The sequence below is a fragment of the Ascaphus truei genome, chromosome 2 (genome assembly GCF_040206685.1).
Source record: "Ascaphus truei isolate aAscTru1 chromosome 2, aAscTru1.hap1, whole genome shotgun sequence".
Classification (NCBI taxonomy): domain Eukaryota; kingdom Metazoa; phylum Chordata; class Amphibia; order Anura; family Ascaphidae; genus Ascaphus; species Ascaphus truei.
Window position 1 is genome coordinate 418,869,316 of NC_134484.1, and position 19,883 is coordinate 418,889,198.

The following is a 19,883-nucleotide window of genomic DNA, read 5'->3' on the forward strand; positions in this document are numbered from 1 at the left end:
CTGTTGTGTCACTGAATGTTACTCTGCCTTAAACCTACCCATGTCTCTCCAAATTATTCTCACTCCCTTTTCCATTTCTTGCTTTCAGCTCTAAAGTTGAGCACTGCATTCTTTTCTTGCTTCTTGCTGTCGTTTCTAAAAAATATATCTAAATAACGCCTTTAAAAACAAGTTCCATATACACTATGCAATTAAAAGAAAACATTATAAGTATCCATTGGGAAGTTGTACAATAGTTTTTGTGAAATAAGCAGGACTGCCTCTAAGGTCACAGGACTTAGAAAGGTTTTGTCATTGCAGGCCAGCCATTAAAGATATGAAGGGGTAGGCAGGTGCCCTTTTGTGTTTCAAAACAAATGTCAATCAATGTGCAGTTTTCTGAGTTATTCCCTATCTTTTGCCTTTTTAAGGTGAAAAGCCCACATAGTTTGTGTATAACAATGATAGATACATTTTCTTTACTTTCCCCTTTTTATTCTTGTCACGTGCATCTTTATAAAACTCTCCAGAGTTTTCTCTATTGGTTTCCTTAAAAAATTTAATAATCCTTAACACAACAATTTAACTTTTTTTGGTTTCTTGGGAAATTAAGTCAATGTTTATTTTCAGTGAGACTCTGAAAAGTCTCTTTCAAAGTGGGTTTTTTTTTCCTGCTCTTGTCCGCCTGACACTTTCTTCTCTGTCAGAGGATCCTTCTGCTGATCTGGTGTGCATATAAAATACAGTACTGTACGTAGCATACAATGACATTGTAGCAAAGCGGCTAATGAGAGCCACATACCTGCAAAGGTCCGACTTTCCATTTTTACACACTTTTGAAAAAAATACTTTCACAATTTATGTATGTGTTTTAAACTTTAAGAATGCATAATTCACCCTGATTTAAAACTTTAATGTCACCGCTATTGGTAGGTTTTGGTCCTGGCTGTGACTTTACCATTAACTCCTAAGCAATCATTCTTATGAAAGAACGCTTGGGATAAGAGAAGAATTTATACATAGGGAACATAAAGTGATGTTAAATAGAGTAAAGAAAGAACAGTATACTTTTTGGCATCCATTATAAGAATGTTTTGAAGAATGCAACTGAAGAGCAATTGAAATAGCAGAGCCAGTAAGTGTCAGTAGTAATAAGAAGCAGTGAAGAATAGTTGGAAGTAGGAAGGGTTACAAATCAGATGTGTACTGTAGGTGAGGATAGGTGACGATGTATTTCATACAGTAGGTCAGTAGTTTTCAACTTTTTTTGGTTAAGGAACTCTAGAATTAGATCGTGACATTTTTGGGAACCTCAAACTATCCCCCCCCCCCACTAACATCCCTATTCCCCCCCCCACCACCACCACCATCAGTCTCTCCCGTTCGTCCATCTCTCTCTTCCCCCCTTTCACACTCCCCATCTCTCTGTTCCCCCCTACACTCCCTCCCTCATGCACTCTCTCTCCCCCTTATGCTCTCTCTCCCTTATGCTCTCTTCCTCCCCCTTATGCTCTCTCTCTCTCCCTTACGATCCCCTCCCTCGCTCTCTACACCTCTTCCCCCTTACACTCCCTCTCTCTATTCTCCCCTAACACTCTTCCCTGTTCTCTTTTCCCCTTACACTCTCCCCCCACCCCTCTTGCCTCCTTACACTCTCCCACTCTCTCTCTCCCCACTCACACTCTCCCCCAACCCCCTCTTGCCTCCTTACACTCTCCCGCTCTCTCTCTCCCCACTCACACTCTCCCCCCTCTCTGTTCTTTTCCCACACTCTCCATCCCAGCTTTCCCCACCTGGCGGCTGCCGAACCCCTGAGAAGTGATCGCAGAACCCCAGTTGAAAATGACTACAGTAAAGAATATAGTCAATGCAGTGGTTACCTGAACAGTAATGGCAAGTTTTAAATCATTTGAATCACCGGCATATTTAGAAGATTATAGAGGATAGTAAATTGGATGATAAGTGACTTATCAATACAAGATTCAGTGAGTGAGTTTGCAAGGCTGGGGGAAGATCAGCAGTAAAGAAAATATGATTGGAACCCTCTTGGTGGGGAGTTTTTAAATAGGACATTATCACCATTAAATAAAAACTATCTTTCCCTTAAGTAACCTGTATTTCTCATAGACTGGAAAGCACTAAAATAAACGCCTTTTTTCCCCATTCAGAGCATGGCCAGCTGCCAATAATGTTAACCCGCCACATTTTACTACGTTATTGACGAAAGAAAGATTCATTTTGACACAAGTTAGGCAAAGGGCTCTGTTTTTTCTTACAGTAGCTAAACTGTTGTGTATTGCAATACATCTATTTAAAGGGGGGGGGGGGGAATGAAAGTGATATTGTATTGCATAATAAAAGTAGTGAATCATGTCAAAAGGAAGCCAAGCTGTCAAATCAGCTTCACTATCTATTAAATAGACTTCTAGGTAAATGTTCCGTTTCTGAGAGATTTAAGGAGCTTTAACACCGCAGTCCATCTGCTTACTGTACTAACACAATAGATACAGACCAGGCATACAGAGTGCAATATTCCTCTCTAGCCTTTCTGATTCTGTGCAGTAGGAGGCGCTAATGTTATCTATGCATGTTACAGAGTTCTCGTAATAGGAATTATTCCAACTGAATAAGATAGCCATGCTATTCAATTACACGTTTTAGTTATTTTAGTAGAGATCTTAATACTGTACTTTAAAACGTCCAGAGCTTCATTGTATGTGGACACACTAAGGTTATTGTGGGTAATAAGAAATAAAACCCGTTGTTCCTTCAACAGCGATAGGCAGCTTAATACTCTTCAAGGGCCGCATGTGAGGTCCTCATGCCCAGAAAAGGGCCCCATATTACCTACATATAGTACATACATATATGTTGCACAGGCAGAAGTGACATTGCAGCCATGGGTAGGAGCTTCTCCCAGCTCCGGTCAGCTGCCTAAGGCTGCGTCCATAGATGGACAAGCAGCGCTGAGGCGTGCGGACGCTCAGTGCTGAGCCCCTGCATCCTCAATGAGGATGCCTTGAGAGGGGGCTCGCGCGAGCGTCCGCAGGTGTGCTCAGGCTTTGGAGTTTTCAGCCGAGCGCCAAGCTGTTTTTCAGCACGCTGTCGGCTGAAAACATCCAATCAGCCTTCAGCAGCGTCAAAGTCACGGCGCCGTGACGTCGGCGCCGTGACATTGACGTCAGTGCGTCGCGGGCGATTGGCCCAGCGACGTCACTGCCCCGCCTCCAACCACCTCCCCCCCGGCTCCCTTCGCGCACGCTGGCTCGCCTGCAAGTCCGTGCAATCGCGCTGACTGAAGCAGGCGAGCCTCAGTGTTAGCGCGCCTCCGCTCTCCCCACACCTCTATGGCCCGGGCCTTAATGCTGGTGCACAGGTAAATAATGTCCTGCTGCTCCTCTTTCATTGGGAACCAGTGATTAGCACAGGAGAGGAGTGCGGCAGTATAGTATTTATCAGCCCACATTTATTAAGCAGCTGAGGGAGCAGACAAAATCTCTGATCCCCACCAGAAACATCCCTACCTCTCTACGCTGGGGAGAGAGGGAGAGCGGGCCGCAGGGTGGCCACAGGTTTGGGAGCCGCAGGTGATGCCCCAGAGAACCACCTGTTGCCCACCAATTTCTTACAATTTACTCCACAGAAAAAAGACAGATCTAACACAAGCCCCAATATGTTTAAAACTTGTAAATCTATGTTAAATGTTTAATGCAAAAAATATAAGATTCTTATGTTTTATTGCCAAATTGATGCATATAAGTATGGTTATTGCATGGAATTCTCGAAATCAGAGGAAACAGAAAACAGGTATTTCAAAGCAGTGCATTTATTGGGCCAAATATAATTGTGCACGTTTGCAAAGCAGTAAAGGTTATTACAATAAAATAATCGGCTGTTTTCTCAGCTTTACAAAATATATTAAAGAGTAGGATGAAAATATAACTGCAGCATACAATCCCAGCAGTGATAAAGAGTACATACTTTACTAGTCAAATAAAGAGAGCCTTGACCATGCAACTTTTTGGGGGGAGAGGAGATGGGGGGTCAGAAAGCATTGTAGGGTAGTATGTGTACCTATTGAAGCTTTGTGTGAACCTTTTTTGCACAGAAGTACACAGGTTATTTACTTATTTTAGCATTCTGACATTTGTAACAGTCCTTATTCTTCAGAGGGCATTTTGGGATAGTACAGTAATATGTTCAGCACTCAAAGAGAAATGTTAGGGTTTTGGCTTTTGGGAGTACTAAAGGAAGCTCAGTGAGGCAAAGTAACCCTGTCTCATTTAAAAAACAAAAAACAAAATGAGGGATTCTGTGAGTGTAGGTAACAAAAAAAAAGCTGAGTGACTCCCACATAACACAGACTGTACAGGGTTAATTGTCCAAATTAACCATATCTCAGTTTACATCCGTTATAGACTATTAGTCTATAGTGAAGTCCAGCTACTACAATAATTCCCGTGTGACTCGGTTTTCAGGTATGTGTCATTACTGCCACTACATGCGTTTCTTCTTTAATTATTAACAGGCAAATAGACATTCTGTTCTTGGACATGGCAGCAGTCAGGAGAAGCAGAAGCAAAAACAATAACACTTGACCCGACACAGTGAGGAGAAACAGCAGTAGGATCAAACTCCAAGGATTCAGCAGCCGGGGAGTTTGTCTCTTGGGGTTAGACTTGTCAAACAGAAATGCTAGTGTCCTAAGAAGAGCTCATATAGGATGCCCACAGAACCAAACTTCGTAGCCTCTATCTGGACATTGGCACCGTTTACCAAATGCGATCTGAAGGTGACACTGCTGAGTCTCAACTTCAGGCACAGAGTACCAGTTTTCAATCAAAAACGCTATGAAAAAAATTATTTTAGCCTGCAAGTGGTTACCAAGACTTTCCTACTGTTTTGCAACGTTTTAATAACATTTTTATGATTCTTATTTAATAGGAAATACAATGTTTGCAAACTATAAAGCATATTATCTTTATTATTGTGTCACATTAGCATACAAAACAATACAATTTAAGCAGGCAGTAAAAAAAAAAAAATCCATATTGGGTTTTTCATGATTTTATGAATGGCCTGCATTTTACAGTTTTATAAAAATAAGAATTAATAAGTATGTTTAATGCAGCTACCAGTAATATAATCTCCCTATGGCAACAATATGTGACATTCAGAAACAGAACGGAATTCTGATGGAAATGACTTGTAGCCCTTTCTAGTAATGTAATAATTTTCTCTAATGCACATGGAAAAAAAAAATATATATAAACCTTTCATTGCCTCGGGTTAACATTTTGTAATGTCAATTTAGTTATGCCGTTTTCTAAGAACATTCCTCCAGTGTTCAGGAATTAAATGGTATTGAGCTAGAAAGGGGGACTTCATTTAAATGTGGTTACTGCTTTGTGAAATATAATGTAGAATGCATTACTGTACAATCCTTTGAAAGGAATTGCTGGCAATCAGCCACCATCCCGTCTAGATAAACAGCCCTCTGTAAATCCTAAATTGTTGCAGATAGCATTGTATGCAGCACTGCTGCCTCTTAATATGATGCACATTCCAACAGAGTGCGTGCTTCAGAGAAGATGCCAGGGAGAGAAAGAGAGAGTACTGTTTACCTAGGCATGGGGCCTGTTGATTCCACATGAGCCTTTTTGTATTAAAGCTGCAGTTCAGTCAATATCCTGCATGTGTGGTTTTTTTTGTAATAAATCAGTTCTGTAGTAAGAAAAAATACTTTTAGCATTTTCTGTTTTTAAAAAAACAACTTTGAAAGACCAATTTTCTTGTATTCTATTTTAACAACCATTTGCTAAGGCACTGTCCCTTCATGTCCTGTCACAAGCCCTGGCACACCCCTTTGTCAGCCCTGCCCTCCCTCTAGCACATGTCAGTGCAGGATTGCTCATGAATATTCATGAGCTTCCACTAAGTGACAGAAGCAGAAGAAAAACAGATCCCTTCACTAATTATGTCACCAAATTTCGCCTATCAATACATGGAGAACGAATTGACCTGCAGCTATACAGTTCTTTAGGTAATTAGATATTGCCCACATGAAACTATTGAAGTAAAAAAAATTTAAAAAAAAAAAGACTGAACTGCAGCTTTAAAGGGGCAATTCTCCCTAGGACGGAAGTGAACTAATTCCATTGACATGTCTACGTGGTCTCAACCGGGTAATTTATATATTTTTTACCCCGATCTGACAGCTATAAGTATTTTTAATGAATGTATTTATTTTATGTGATGTCACCGTGTGATTAGCAATTGCTTGTACAGCCAGAGCCCCCTCTCTTCAACTCCCCTTAACTTTATTGGCTCTCTGATAAGGAAAGGGTGGGGATAAGGGTACAGAAAACACTCGATTTCAGAGGCGCTTAAGCACTTGAACTGTCCGACAAGCACCTCTAACAATATTGTGAAAGATTCATTTAGAAGTAAGATTTCAATGTATCAAAGTTAGTGATAGCGGCTCATATTTACTAAGCAGTGCTATGCCATAGACACCTTATGACTCAATCTCAAAAAGGGCGATTCCCGCTTGGTAGATTTTTTTTATTCTTGTTACCAATAGAATATGCGGATTCCGCAACCCATCGACGGATTTGCAGAATCCATTGGCGGATTCTTAAAAATCTCCTAACGGATTGGTGAATCCGCGGATCAGAAAATCCAGGAAACCGAATTGAGCGGATTCGCCCATCTCTAGTCTTGGCATAGCACTACTTAGTGAATGTGAGCAAAAGTGCCAGTATTTGTAACATATAATAGTATAGATTGTTTTCAGCCACCATTTCTGTACGCTTGGTTATGCCTCACTTATGTGCAGTTGTGAGAAGCCTTTATCCTTCTATAAAGACAAAGGAATATGTGCTTATTTAGTGTTCAGTATTTTGATTAAAAACAATGTTGAGGCGATATAAAAGGCCACTGTTATTGCTCCCCATGTTGTTAAATCTGGGTTAATCTTGTCTGGCTACGAAATGCATCAAATGTACAGCCCCAGACTTGATCAAAGTTACAAATGGAATTTTAATTAACATCATATTTATTTCCATTTTATCTAAATAATCATTGTCACTACGATACACAAGTACTTTTAAGGTCTGTGACAAATGGCTTTTGCTTTGATAGCTAATGAACATCTTGAGATTGGAAACAAACATTTAAAGGTGTTTCATTGTGCAGAGCTTTTCACTTTATTATAGCTCCATTACTTACTAAGACCTAAGTGACAGTGAGATCTGCAAACAAGCGGCCGTAGATTTACTGTACACATCAGCAAGATCATCAGCCCAAATATTTTATGACATAATACATTTAGCATTTTTCTTCCAAGGGTTCCATTGGCCGCATTGCAGCATGCAGTATTGCAGTTTAGTAACCCATATGGGGAACCCAAATCTTTATTCCCTATCCAAGAATACGTATCAAACAGAAACGGTATCATGTTCTTTGTTGACATTATTTTTATTTTGGGTTTATTTTTTGTCTTTTTAATGTGTCATTTGATACCTCACTTAGGGCACAGAACCACAAAAGGTAAGCTAAGGCTAGAGCTAAAGGTGGGCCCCCTTTTGTGAAACTGATCCTTAGGGGCTTGATCTGGATCGGCTGAAGTGGGCGACAGGGCAGTTCATCGCATATCGAATAAGCCTCTTATAACGTCTACACATCAAGTTAAAACTTAAAACAGTTTTCCACCTGATAATAGGACTAGCAATAATGTCTGCTGAATAAGAATCTCCCATTGTAACGCCATAAATATTGTTATTTTTATTATGAACAATGTGCATTCACATTGCTTGGGGTGTATAAATTAAATTTATTTTCCCTCCTTAGGCCATATGCCAATGCTTTGCTGAAAAGGATTATTCTGTATTCTCTGCAAACGTTATCTTATTACTCTCTATGTATATCCAGATTTTGTCACATGTACTCCCATGTGTTTAGCATTTAAATTATTATACAAATGAAGATGTTGATTTAACGAGTGAAACTATACAGATGGCATTCCCCCTGTTCATGCTAAACATACGCTTCATTGGAGGCTGTCTTGGGTACAGAAGGAACAGAAGCAACTTTTTTGGTTAAAATCAGTAGTAGTACCATTGAAATGTGTTTTTTCTCTCTTTGGCAAAAGTCTCAAAGTATCTGGTAATTACTGACCTGGGAATTCCAGGTGATGGAACTGGGATTTTATTGATGTACTGCAGTGACTGTGACATGTTCCCATCTCTCTGTATCAAATCACTGTCATCTTTTATATTTAGTGCACAATAGTGTTGCTCAAGCCCCTTATCTGGCTGACACCCAATAGTTTTGTCTGAGGGACAATAATTCCATAGCCTTTATAATCTCATTATTTTTTATTCCATATACATGAACCTTCTGTGATCACAACCTCTTTCCAGAAGCCACTGCTCTCTTCCACTGTGGGCCTAGTCTTATAAAACTCTACAGCAAGGATCTTCAAGTGGCGGCACGCAAAGGGCCTTCATGTGGCTCTTGGACAGCTGCTTAAGCAACTACAGCTCAACCCCGTTATAACGTGATCCGTTACAATGCGAATCCGCTTATAACGCGATGAAGCGTGGCTCCCAATTTTCGTATTTATGAATACTTTACAACACGATTATTGGTATCTTCAATACTTTATTGTACAATGCATACAATCGTGCATTATTTCTAACGCGATCCGCTTATAGAGCGATGTGATTCTTTGGACCCCAAGCACAGCGTTATAAGGGGGTTGCTGTATACAGCGTATAAGGCTGTAGTTTGACATTAGCAGCACCAAAGTGCAATTTATTACACTGAAACATTACTTAGGGTGCCAGGTGGCAAAAAATACTGGAAACAATCGTGAAAGGTGCGACGCGCTCGAAACACACACACCTCACCGCTCCATGCCGTTTCCTCCTCTCCTTCGCCGGACCCCAGGCTCCTGACAGCCCATCCTGATTGGCTGCTGCTGGGTAATGCAGTCAATCAGGATGGAGGAAGCTGCCCAGCCCCCTAGCAACATAGCAACAGCCCTGCTCTCTCCCTGCTCAGGGAAGTCCCGCGGCATCCGAAGCCTGTCAGGTCACTACTGTATGTCCAGAGAGGTAATACCGGACACATACATGTCCAGTATTACCTCTAATGTTTTACTGGACATAGTGTACAAATACAGGACAATCCGGTTCAATACTGGACACCTGGCAACCCTAGCAAAGTGTACATTAAAGTAATGTACATATATATGGTACATATGTTATAAATGCTTGCAAAATGATAATTTTCAAGTCTTCACATGTATTGTATATTTCATTGCAATCAGCTTGTGGCCCTTCTACTCCTAAAGGTTTTCTGCTCTGGCCTCTTTGGAGTATTGGTTGAAGAACTCTGCTCTACAGTTTCCTTCTATGAAGTTTCAGGTTTAAAAAAAGAGAGGAGTGGAAAACAAATGTATTATGGTCCCGCTGCAAGTGAAAGAAAGCACAGAAAGAATGCACAAATGAAAGTAATGTAGTGTAAATGATGTTATCATGAAATCAGATTCCAACAGCATATCATGTGATAAACATCCTGCCGTGTTGCCAGAAAAGAAGCATGCAAACACCTACCGGGATAGCAGTTCAGGTTTTATTTTTGTTTTTCTGACCTAAACCATTATTTCCACAAACCCCCTTTGTTAGTGTAGCCAGAACTGGTTCTTGGCTACCAGTCTGCCCTCCCTGACAGTAAGCCCTGGTAAGAGCAGGCCAGCCAGTACTTATCATTGGTTTTCCCCACTCCCAGCAGTGCCCTTGAGTGAAGGGGGTGGAGATGGAACCAGGCCTGGGTTCACCCAATCCTGGGTCAGACCTGGTGCCCTCCTCCTGGCTGTACATAAGGGGATTGCCGCCCAAATTGAGTCAGTGCCTCTCCCCACTTGAGAGAGGCAGGTCACACACAGGTTGCCTGAATACTGGCCTTCCCTGTTTCTCTTCCCCTTGGTGGAGAGTGAGTGTGCACCTTTCCCCTGATCCTGATAGAGGATCAGGGAAGAACAAAGACTGCTTCGGGGGCCCTAGACCCATAGTGCAGGTCCAGGGACCATCCTACAGCTGGATATAACACCAGAGACTGCATACGGCAGAGACCTGCTGTGACTGCATTGAGCTGAACAGAATAAACCGTTCCAGTTATTATACCTCCTGCCTGGTGTGTGATCTTTCTGGGAAAGGAGAGGGGTTTGTGTTCTACCGTTGGAGATCGCCGCCATACATCTGGAGCCTGCGGCAGATGGAGGCGCTGTACCACTAGAGGTCTATGTCGGGTATGTACTCCAGAAGCTTGTCCTGTCTCCCCACAAACATTGGTGGACGACCCAGCCCTTCTGCTTAACAACAGGTAGCATGCACCACACATGCTGTAATGGCAGAATCTCCCATTGGCTGGGGGAAACACTGTTATATCAGAAACAGAGAAAGTATAAGCATGTTATGGTATTTTGAACGACATTTATGAAAGTGTTGTCCTAGTTTTACTATCACAACAAAGGTGCTTGATTCGTGCTCTGACATTTCCCTAATTTAAGACAGCGGTGCACAAAGTGGGAGGAGATTTGCTGCTGGGGGCGCAGGGTTTACAGAGCTTCCCAAAGGCATTTAAATTAATGCCGGGGGAGCTGCAGGTCCCCTGTAAACCTTACTTACCTTGATTCAGACGCTCCTGGTGATGCATTGCCATGGCAACGCGGCATGAAATGACACCGCGGGGTCATGTGACGTCACGTTGCCATGACAATGTGACGTCATGACGCCAGGACGTCTGAATCAAGGTAAAGGGTGGGGGCGCGAGGAGAGGGGGAAAGCCAGCAGGGGGGCGCAGGGAAAAAAGATTGCGCCCCCCTGCCCCTGATTTAAGCTACTATATGTCTGGGGTATGCTGTCCTAGTAACAAAAATGGAATAACATTTTGGAAAATGTTCTGCACGCAATGTTAAGTCATGTGGTATAATCTAATTTAAAGTCTTTATTGCTGCCAGCACAACAGTTGGTTTTAAAGCTCAGGCATGTTCACTATGAACAAAGATGTTCTGTTTTATTCTGATATGTGCTCAAAACATTGACCAGGGGGGGGAAAAAAACATTTTTGTTGTTGGTGTTGACATGGTTTTTTCTACAATTTGCAGGATTACGGAGTTACCAGTGATGAATTATTATGTTTTAGAAACAGAAAATCATATGAAAGTACTGTATTATTTTTATTTCTTTTTCATTGGTTACATAGATGTCCATCTTCAAGGATTTAAATCAGGGAAATTAGGGGATTTAAAAAAAATTTTAAATAGCAGTTTAATTGAAAAATCTGATTTTATCAGCAGGAGGAGCCGCTGATGTACTGTCCATGAGAAACACACATCCCCTATAAGCAGCGGTGGATTTCAAAATTTGCCGCCCCTAGGCCCTTGTTTGTGTCTGCCACCTCTTTGGTGCCGCACTCCTGCTCCTTTGATATCAAATGACGCCGCAACGTCACCAACGTGACATCGCACGGTGGTGCGTTACAATGGAAATGTAACGTCATAACGGAATCTGACGTAGCGACGTCACATTGCCATAGCAATGAGACGCCATGTGGCGTCACGTTGGGGATGTCCGCAGTGTTATTTGACGCCGGGATTCCAAAGGAGCAAGAAGGCGGCAGAATGGAGGCGGTAGACACAGGCAAATGCCTTCCCATTTGGTCCAATAGGCACGAGAGCGCGGCAAAAATAAATGGGGGCGGACCATTTTGCTGCCCCAAAATTCTGCCTCCTTAGGCCCGGGTCTAACAGGAAATCTGACACTGCCTGTAAGCTCAGAACCCAAATCCACCACATTATATATATACTAGCTGAGAGACCCGGCTGATGCCCTAGCGTGGGACGCTGGTCTGTATTGTGGGACTTCCTCATTGCCCTGTTCACTATCTATCTGTAGTGCTCCCTGTCCCTGGGCTATTCTAGCAGAACCTCTGCTCATTACTTTTGAGCCTTTTACTTCTGGGGACTTGTGTTGAGTGCTACCAGTGCACTATTTGGACTCCCTTCTCCTGCTGCTTATTCCATGTGTGCAGCATAGCTTTAGCATCAGTTGTCCAGAGTCTGCAGCACATTATAGGGTCTAACTTTTATTCATTTTCAGCTGTGTGTTATACCATCTCTCACCATCACTAAGAGGTTAATGTAAAATATTATTTTTTTCTGTGTTCTGGTTAGATTTACCTATTACATTTATTATTATTTATTTGTTTTAGATCGGCCGATCTAAGTTACATTACTGGGGGAATACTCTTTCCCCTGGTTTTGTTATGGTATATTTGTATTTTTTTGTTTTGGTCTCTACCAGACTTTATGTGCCTCTTTGGTGTTTAACTTTTCATCGTTGTGTCACACAGCAATTTATTACATGATTTGTGTGGGTCTGTTTTGTGTGTTTTTTGATACTCTTTGCTAATAAAGTCCATTTTTTCTATTTTTTCATTATATATTGTTTGAGTGCACCTTTTTGACCCTTCTTTTTCTTTTTCTTTGTGTAATACATTCCCTATGGGTCGGTAGCACCACCAGAGGGTCACTCCCTACCCTGACCTTTGGTTATCTTTATCTTATCTTATGACTATTTAGTCATCCAGGGGTGATTTGATTGCGGCATCTATTATGTGTTTAATTCATAGTTTAAATAATGTAGCTGTCACCGGAGACCAGAAATTAACCCAGGGATCAAGGCACCATACAGGACACAGTAGTTAAATAAATCATTTTTATTTCTGACGTAGCCAGCAAGCACAGCACAAAAACCACAAGCAGAGCTTTACTCACAAAAAACAGGGCATATGGGGGAATCCTAGCTGACTAGGTGCTGAGCACCACATCAAAGGCTAACCTACGCCTTGCTTCGACTTTCCATTGAGGTAGGGACCATCCAGACCTCTTTGGTACAATTCGTGACAAAGCACTTTCAAAAGTCCAGCTGAAAAGTCCTGCTCTCCACTTCTCTGGCACAGCTACAGCACAAAGCCTAAAGCACAGCTAGAGTAGTGTAGCAAACTTTTGAATTTCCCGCTGGCAAGGCTCTCAGCCTTGTTTTCGGGTGTCTCCAGCAAAGCCTTGGAGCACACCGCTTGGATCACCTACACATTAGGATCTGAATGAGATGTGGAGCACTGATTATTTCCCCTTACCTAGGTTCCCTACTGCCATAGGAAAGTATCGTAGAGGGGCTGGTGACCAATCACAGCACGGATGCTGTTCATGAATCATACAGGAGCTGAGGGCTCGACTGCATTGGCAAATCAGGGCTGGGGGCATGTTTACTGTATGTAACAGGGTATGTCCAGCGGTACCTGTTTCTCCCCCACATAGTGTATCTGCTATGTAAGCCCTGTTAAGATCCATACATTAGCAGGTTAATCTGTGGTCCCTTGACCCCCCCTTCTTGCTTCCCCAGAAAGTGAAGGAAGGTAGGTGGTGCCTTGTAGCCTGTGTATAGCCCTTTGTAGGTGGGTACAGTCTATGAGCCCACCCCTTCCAGAAGTTTCTAAGGGGAGTAGGCTAAAGTTAGGGTCTTCCCCCTCAGCCTTGAGAGGGTGAGGTTGGGTTCCCCTCTGCTCCTCCTGGAGTGAGGAGGTGGAGGAGAGAGTTCCTCTGAGCTCCTGCTGGAGGAGAGTGGAGTTCTGCCCTGCTCTTGGAGTAGGTGTAGAGAGGAGGAAAGGTCTGGCTCTGATCCTGAAAGGGAGTCAGAGGGCTATGAGTCTTCCCCATTGCAGGGCAAGCATGCCATTCTAGGCCGGCCGGCATAGAGACCAACCAAAACAGAATGCCCCAAGAGAATGGGCAGGCACCATCCAGAAGTCCTGCACTGCCAGATAATTTGCTGCTCTAAGGAAGGAGGAAGACAAAGAGAAAATAAAGATGCTTGTGCACCTTGCCTCTGCCTGGGTGTCAGTTACTGGGCAGGAGGTAGATGGACCCCAATGACAGGAGCTGATATCCTATCCTTGGGATCCTGTCATGGCTGGAGGCGCTGTACCGTGAGTGTGAGTAACTAAGAAATGTCCCTAAAGTCTGTCCCATTGCCCTTAAAATCGTGCAGCTCAGCTTCTCCTGACACCGCAGGTAGGCTTCAGCACCACACCGAAGCAGTAACCAGGGTAGTTTCCCAGAGGAGGGGGGAAACAGGGTTACATTTATAAAGTTAAAGGCATTGTGGAGGAAAGTTTAAACGGGTCAATCAGAGTAGTTTCTACCAGAGTGACTCAGCAATGGCTTTCCCCGGCCGACAGGATATCTATCGCTGGGCTGGCGCCGCTCTGGCTGGGGAGGCAACCAAATGCATCGGGATGGATGGTCCCCGGCCCGATCTCCATCTCTGGGCACCATCTCCTTTGTCTCTGAACCTCTCCTTTCCCTCCAGACCCAGCAGCAGCCATTTTCTCTGGACATGCGTGCTGCAGAAAGGGTTTCTCAGCCCCGTATGTCCAGAGACTCTGGCTCTGCTTTATTGTTGCACAAAACACATTTTTATAATTACAGTTACATTAAACACAGGCATAGAGAGAACATTTTTACATCAGATCTAAGGGGCTACCGGGCATGTAAGAACAGGGTAGCCCATGGGGTCTGATAGTCAGATGAGTCCCAGGGAAGGATTTCAGGAGCTAGGGACCGGGCTTAACCTTTATTCCTTAACCTGGGCTCCTTGCCGTCACAATAGCGTTAGTACCCAATCTTCTTTCTCTCCACTACAGCAAAAGCCCTATTTCTGTATCTGAATAGCAGTAACACCAAGACTAACATAATATCACGTTATTGGACGATAGCTCAATGTTATTCCACAATTACGTGTTGTTAAGCCTCTGCAAATGATATGTAGTGCGGCCGTTGTTTACGTATATAATTAGCTGCAAGGATACCATGTTAAGTCAGGGAACATAGGCCCAGACTCACAGAAAGTCAGCTAAGATTTAGCCCATCTTAGCTCCTATTCATTTAAATGAGAGTTAGGCCGTGCTACAGCTTAGCATCCTTTAATGAATATGGGTCATAACGTCTGTTCCTTTTTTAGGTAATGTCATGTCGTGAGACCTGACTAAACAGAGCTTAGTAGATCTGGGCCTACTGTAAGTCTCTCCCAACGAGACTATGGAAAAACGGGTTAATCCCTTTTAGGCATACAGTACCAAATGGTTAAAAAGGGAATGGTGGTATGTAGATATACTGTTTTGCCTTCTCTTTTATTTCATGAAATAAGAAACAGTTGCAGTTTTAGATGTTTACATTTTCTGTATTATATTTCTTTTATCTCTTCCATACCGCGTGCCGTACTTCCATTGCCATTCCCTTTACTCTCTGCTTTGCCGTCGTCAGGTGCCCTTTTCCGGCTATATTACACATTGTGGCCCTTGTCCGGGTATGGTTAATTACATTTTTCCTAAATAAAAAATGATGAAAACAAACAAAAAAAAAAGAGGTTGCTAAGGCAACCACATCACACAGTCCTTATTTGATTCTTTCTACAGTAGTTAAAAACTAAACTTCATTGCATCATGTGAGCATGGATCATTTTACAAATGAATTCGAACTGAAAACTGAAAGAAGAAAAATTGATTTTCATAACATAGGAAATAACCAGAGGGAATAGTTGTTTTTGTTTTGTTTTTTCTTCATCGTTTGTCTTAATAAGGTGAATGTGATGAGACTGAACAGTAGCTGTCTGCCCAGCAGTAATGTCAGGGACGGAGAATTCCACAGGGTCCTACTAAGTACAATCTACACCCAATTGCACGTATGCCTTGATGGGGAGTTCTCAGCAGGAAATCCTCCATATGTTTTCCTTTAACTTGCGGAACTTCTGAGGCCTGTTTCGTTTCTCTTCAAACATCCTCACACTGTTGTAAAATAACAGAAGCAGGGAAGGGGGGAGGCAAGGCAGGAAATGTCACAGTTCAGCCGTGGGAAGGGGCTGTAGGATTCGGATGTAGGAAAATCTGCAGCCTTTTACTCAGTAATTTGCTCCCCTGAAATGTGGAGTACAGTCGCATTGACTAGCACACGATCTATACCATTCTCAATGAGCCCCAAAGGATTGGAATAAACGCAGACTCTTTGCCAATGCTGTCATATGACAGTTCCAGGACTCATCAGCCAGCATTTTAACACAGCAATGCAAGTAAGTAGAATTTGATTCATCGTGTCTTGCATTGTTTTATAGTATCTTATTAATGTTCTTATAATGACTTTCATTTTAGACATGTATTTTTCTTACATAGTAAATGTTGCATTAGAACAGTTAATACTGAGCAGATCTAATATGTTTAATGTTAAATGACCAGTTTCTAGATATGTACTGTACTGTGTGTACTGTAACACTACCTGAGTTTTATCATAGCCGCACTGTCACTCGTTGTTTCGTTACTCGGTTTATTTTACTGGCACATACTTAGGAAGTATAGTTTACAGATTTGTATTACTTGTTGAATTGGAAAACATACAGTAATAACGAGCACAAATGAGTTGCCTGAAAGTTGCCAGACGTTTAATAATGTGTTTTGCTTATACTGGAGAAGTGCTTTAACCCAGCTGGCTAGATGCCTTCCCACTACTTATACCTGATAGAAGTTACTTGTGTGGAATGTTACTGTTGTAGCAACTGAGAGGTCAGTTCTATAGCGAAGAAAACACAACTGTGTTTGTGCAGTTTGCTGAGAGTCTAAGGCTGGGATTATTTTCACCGGCGCGGCCGCGTGCGAACGGGGGCGTCGCCGCAAACACTACTGCAGCGCAAGCGATTTGTGAACTTGGCTGCAGGAGATTGCATTGCGGGGTGTGGTGGGGGCGTGGCAGACGTGTCATGAAGCTGGTTCGCCCTCATTGGCTGAACCAGCTCATGCACGTTAACGTCACGCGGCAGCAGCCTGAAAACACAGATTTTCTTGTATGCTGAGAACGATGCCGCTTCAACGCGCGCCTTTGCCGACAGTTGTGCAGGCAGAGGGGTAGCTACCATTACAAAAAACAGCACAGTGCACGCGAACGCACGCACGCAGGCACCATAATCCCAGCCTAATATAGGATAGGAAAACCATGGACTGGGACAGCAATGGAGGAAGTAATGGTCAGCACCCGAATACAGGTATCCTAGATTTTGTATATACTGTATTTATATGGTTAAAAACATTGTATTGTATTGCAAGTCTTTATTTGTATAGCACCATTAATGTACATAGCGCTTCAGAGTAGTAATACACATGCTAATCATATAAATAACAAATAATATAATATAAATAACAGGTCATGGTAGAGGAGTCCCTGCTCCGAGGAGCTTACAATCTAATTGTATAAATAACAAATAATATAATATAAATAACAGGTCATGGTAGAGGAGTCCATGCTCCAAGGAGCTTACAATCTAATTGGTATGTAGGAGGAACATACAGAAACAGTAGGAGGGCATTTTGGTAAGTGCTTCTGCAGGGGACCAAGCTTTATGTATCATGTGTCTAGTAATATCTACGGTGCTTTGAGCCACATTTCACACGTGTCAGTTAATGACAATAGAATAAAAAACTGTACGCCCCCTAAATTCAGCTGGCAACAGATTTCTCAAAGATTTTCCAATCTTGAGTTGGCTGCATACAGTATATGTTTGTAATGTGAGGATGATTTCCTAAGGGGCTTATTCTATATAACTGCCGAGGCGGCTGAAAACTGCCCAATTGGCCACTTTGGCAGATATAGAAACCCCTAAGACTTAAAAATCCACATTACACATTCATTACTGTATAAAGTACCAGTAGCTGTCTTGGCCCTGGAGAAATGCAAATGAATTGCATGCTATTATATTATTGAATGGGCCACCAAGAGTGTTCAACGAGGTTTCAAAAACCTGCAGGTGTTTTGTACTTGTATATTTTTACACACAGTTTTAGGGTTGGTTTTGGGTTTTAGTTGGGGTTTTGAAAGCTGTATGCCTACAGCGGTGTTTTTCAACCAGGGTTCCTAGGTAGACTTGGGTTCCCCGGGAATCTTTAAAGGGTTCCCTGCAATTTTTAGGTAATTTGAAAATCGTACCAAATACAGAAGAAATTAGAATGCATCTGATCTCAGACACGCTATTAGAGAGGGTTGGGGTTCCTCACAATGCATTTGATCTCAGACGCGCTGTTAGAGAGGGTTGGGGTTCCTCACAATGCATCTGATCTCAGACATGCTATTAGAGAGGGTTGGGGTTTCTTACAATGCATCTGATCTCAGATGCGCTATTAGAGAAGGTTGGGGTTCCACAGAATTTCATAATATAATTATAGGGTTCCTTAACCAAAAAAAAGGTTGAACATTTTTAATGGAGCACCAAATAGTTATTTTATATTATATAATATTACTTGGGTTCCCCGGGCATCCTTAAAGGGTTCCCTGCAATTTTTAGGTAATTTGAAAATCGTACCAAATACAGAAGAAATTAGAATGCATCTGATCTCTGACATGCTATTAGAGAGGGTTGGGGTTCCTCACAATGCATCTGATCTCAGACACGCTATTAGAGAGGGTTGGGGTTCCTTACAATGCATCTGATCTCAGACGCGCTATTAGAGAGGGTTGGGGTTCCTCACAATGCATCTGATCTCAGACGCGCTATTAGAGAGGGTTGGGCTTCCACAGAATTTCACAATATAATTATAGGGTTCCTTAACAAAAAAAAAGGTTGAACATTTTTAATGGAGCACCAAATAATTCTATAGGCTCTACAGTACCTATGAAGAATTATTTGATGCTGCATTAAAAATATCACAAGACTGTATGATAATTATAGAGATACAGTAATTACATAGGCTTGGGGAACACAGATATATCCCAACTTCTTATTTCCACCCAAGTTTAATTTGGATCTGAATTACTGCTGCGACACACTTTATTCGAGCAAATACCCAGTATGTACCTGGCAGATACCTGGAATGCGCCGCTCCTCACCTCTGACAAGCCCCGTTGCATTTGCCTTCCCAGCCTGGGTTCATGCCTGGCTGATGGGCGGCTGATCTGTTAAATGATAATGATTAGGATTTAATAGGCTGCAATGCTTCGCGTGTCTACCAGATGGCATAAATTCATGAATTGTAATGCAGTATATATATATATATACTGTGCAGTATTGCAGCCAGCGGGAATAAAATGCTTCAATCCCTGCCTGGAAAATAACCCAATGCACTCGGGCAGAAAACAGTCACAAACCTCAATACACCCGGGTATACCCGAATTCGTGGGACTAGCCGAGCTCCAATAAAGTGTGTCGCCAGTGTATCTGTGCAAGTTGTAAATAGGATGTAGAAATACATTAATATAGAAAGTATTCTATGACAAGTAGCGCACACTGCATATTTTTTACGTCCAATTTTTTTATGTACTTAGCACAGCATTTTCTCGTCATTTCTTGTAATCAGCTATGACTCATGAGATCAGCAAAAACAAAAGTTCTTGGACTTTTAGGGGAAGTTTAAATTGCAGGCCTGCCAAGTCACACTATCTCACAATGTGACACACGCTTTCACAGTGTGACAAACGGTGTTGAGCTCCCTCATGTTGTGGCTGACACTATAGAGAGATTGCGAGGAGGGATTTTTCATGATTTAAATGTTTTTTTACTGTCGCATGGTGGAGGTTTTGTTAAGGTTGGCAGGTATGAACTTGACATAACACTTCTGAGATGGAAAACACATTGATTTTCATGTTTAGCAAATAAATTAGAGTTGGTAAGCTGACATCAATACTTGACTCTAACAAAATGCAATATGTGAAGAACACAGATGCAAAACATTTTCTTTATTTTCCTATTCAAGACAGCTGTCCTAATTACAATATTGCCGACCTCACCATATGTCAAAAATAG

General features: G+C 42.2%; 1 protein-coding gene across 15 annotated transcripts in view; it reads left to right on the forward strand.

Annotated features, from left to right (window-relative positions):
- KIAA1217 (KIAA1217 ortholog) overlaps positions 1-19,883 on the forward strand; it is a 493,175-nt gene that overhangs the window by 26,762 nt on the left and 446,530 nt on the right. Inside the window, exon 1 of one of the 15 annotated variants that reach the window (XM_075587578.1) lies at positions 16,019-16,172. The exons of the other annotated variants lie outside the window; for them this stretch is intronic. The gene's annotated coding sequence lies outside the window, so the exon portion shown is untranslated. Of the gene's footprint in view, positions 1-16,018; positions 16,173-19,883 lie in introns of those variants that run through there. 15 annotated transcript variants of the gene reach the window in all.